This window comes from Geotrypetes seraphini, chromosome 13, assembly GCF_902459505.1.
Source record: "Geotrypetes seraphini chromosome 13, aGeoSer1.1, whole genome shotgun sequence".
NCBI lineage: Eukaryota > Metazoa > Chordata > Amphibia > Gymnophiona > Dermophiidae > Geotrypetes > Geotrypetes seraphini.
Genome location: NC_047096.1, coordinates 64,874,858 through 64,877,890, shown reverse-complemented (window position 1 = coordinate 64,877,890; position 3,033 = coordinate 64,874,858). Strand labels below are relative to the sequence as shown.

The following is a 3,033-nucleotide window of genomic DNA, read 5'->3' as shown; positions in this document are numbered from 1 at the left end:
TAGTTTGGAGCAGAAATAACCAGTGCAGATGCAAGTTTTTGTGGTGCACTGTGGGCTTTCATGTTATTTTTCTGTAGCAGTTTTCCTATGCGATCTGTTATTCCTTGGACATAGGGGAGCGCTGCCATCGTTTGTTCTGTCGCGTGTTGTCCACTGATGGTTGCTGTAACCTTTTCATATTACAAATATGTAAAAACATGACAACAGGGAAGGAAATATAGCTGCAATCTGTTTGGCATGCTGGACAGTTGAACTGCACCAAAACTGTGATTCTTCTGCTTAATAGGGGTTCAAATGATCACATCTAATTGGAAAAATCATGATAGGATTAATTTTAGTTTTTGGTGGGCAACTGTATGTGCAACATATAAATATGAAAAGATTATGGCAGAGCGTTTAGGGTTTGTTAAATCCTTTAAGGGGATTTGGGGTCCATTAACTAATTTTGTCACATTATAATTAAAGTGATTCCTTTTTCTTTATGTTAGATTCCTTTGCACATCCAGGGTGGGTGGGGGGGGTGTATTATTTATTTAGAGGTATAAATTTCATAATATTCTATAATATTGATGAGTATAATCTAATATCATTACTTTTATAGGTTAAGAAGGGATTTAAAATTTTTATTGTAATATTTCTGATGTTAATAGTGTATTTTCATATAGTTGTTTGTTTTTTTTTTCGATTTTTCAAATGTATTCATTGTCAAGTTCAAAATATCAATAAAGAAATAAAAAAAGAAAAGGGGTATAAAAGGACTTGAAAAATGTTTGCCATGAGTTAAGGCTACCAAAGACTTTCTTTTCAGTATGAAGTTGCATTTCTGGGTGCCCTCCAGCCAGGGCCATGAAATGAGTGTGATGCACCTTAAAAATTTTGCGACACACCCCTCTACTGAAACTGTCCTCTCGGCTCTCCTTAGCTCTTTTCCATTCTAGATACAGATAACTTATGCGATTCCCTCCTTAAAATTATTGGAACCCACCGACAAGATATGTTCTCTGTATCAGCGCCGCAACTCTGGAATTCATTACCATTACAGTTAAGAGATGAAAATAACTTAAGCGATTTTAAAAAGAATTTAAAATGCTTTTTATTTAAGGATGCTTTTAACTTATAAATTACTTTTGAGCTCTTCCTCTTTCCCTTTCTTCTTCTTTTCCACGCTTTTTTTCCTAATTCTTCCTTTTTTATGTTGATATCTTTTTCATTATTGTATAAATTTATTAGCCCATTATATATACTTGCTATGTAAATCCCTCTTTTTTTTTTTTTTTAAATTGTATTCATTGTATAAATTGCTAGTTTTATAGTATCTTATATGTTATTTCTTATTTTAATATTATGTTTAATTATATGTCACTTTTATATATTGTAATTCGCTTAGAAACAATTTTAATTAAGCGATGAATCAAATATAAATAAAACGTGAAACTTTCACTTTACTTGGCACTTGCTCTTGTTTCTCACAGTCTCACCTTGGGATTAGTTGTCATTTTCATCCTGTCTCTACTCTTTGTTTCCTTTCTAAAATCACTGAAGAGGGTGGTCTATCTTCAACCGCTTGCTTTTGCAGCACTCCATGGCTTCAGCATTACCTTAACTCAGATCAGCAGTGGAATAACTACTGGTTACACACAGTGCCTGATGGTAAAATGGTTTCCCTGAGTCAAGGCACGCTTCCACCTTCATATACTACAGGTGTTTAAAAAACAGGGCTATAATCTGGGTGTGCAGTGAATCCTGTGAGAACCAGAGAGGAAGAGAGTCCACACGAGCTTCATTTGAAAGTTAATAAGCATTTATTGCACAATAGAACATTGAAGTGCTGAGATATATGTAATGTTGTCAAGCAAGTTAAGGTGCAGAGCAATTAAAAAAGCACATTAAAACCATTTTAAAATATTCATCCGTGTGGTGAGCTACATGTGTTTACTCTTATACCAAGCCCAACCAACCCAGCTCAGCCTGTACCCAGAACCACATCCACAAATGTGACTTATCAGATAAGTATTATTTTATTTTTACCCAAACCTTACGGTTGTAAAGTTACTTTAGAATCTAGTTGCTTTGTGGTAAAATCTTCTTTATACCTTTTGTCTTTCCAGATATGTCAGAAACATAAAGCTTAGTCTGAGTACTCAGCTTCACCCAAAAACAAAATGTGGATCCAAGATGGCGTTTAGAGCAGACGCTGGGTGGTGAGCTCCACACTAGCGCTGCTGCACATATGGGAGATTCCCCTTTCTTCTTACCTTGAGTGCGTCTTGCCCGCATGGTATTAGGATATCGCCGGCAGCTGTTTTTCTTTCTGTCGTCATCTGAACTAGTTCTTTCTTTCTCGTGGGCCCTGTTGGATCAGGCGCAGAATGAGACCCATGATTCATGGGGAAGAGGAAGGGTGCAACCCGGTCGACTCCTCCGGCGACTGGGACCCCTTAGACTCTTGTGCAGAAGACGCTGGATGGAAGACTTGCACCCCAGTTGAAGGAGACTCCCCCGACTCTGGGAGGAATGCCGACTTCGGCGAACCTCAGTAATGATCGGGTTTCCCTTAGCCTGATCCAGAGGCGAAGTCCTGCCCAACCCGGAAGAAGCCCTGCAGCGAACATGGCTAACCAGCCTACCCAGGAAGCTGGTTTGCTGTCTAGCCCCAGAGGAGCTGTGGGAGGAGGAGTGGTGAAAGAAAACCCTACTGGAGCCCAGACATCGGCTTTTTTTAAACAGAGGCAGGAAACAATTCAACTTCTGTGAGTAACTTTCAGTTTGGACAGTTGACAAAGCCAGCAGTAGTGAATTTAGAGGAGCTGTGGAGGGCTATTGAAATCATGGACTCTAACCTCCAAAAGGTGATGACTAAGGTACAGGCAGATTGTGTTTCTGTCATTTCACAGGTTGGGGCCCATGAGAAAACGTTAAAAGAACAGGGAGATGAAATAAAAAAAAACATGAAGAGCAAATTGTTCAAATAAAAAAGGTAGAATTGGAGATTATTAAAGAAAGATCTTTTATTTAAAAACCAAACAAACTTGA

The 3,033-nt window shown here is 38.2% G+C and overlaps 1 protein-coding gene across 3 annotated transcripts in view; it reads left to right on the top strand.

Moving 5' to 3' along the window:
- LRRC3C (leucine rich repeat containing 3C) overlaps positions 1 to 3,033 on the top strand; it is a 214,515-nt gene that overhangs the window by 72,571 nt on the left and 138,911 nt on the right. The window lies entirely within an intron of this gene.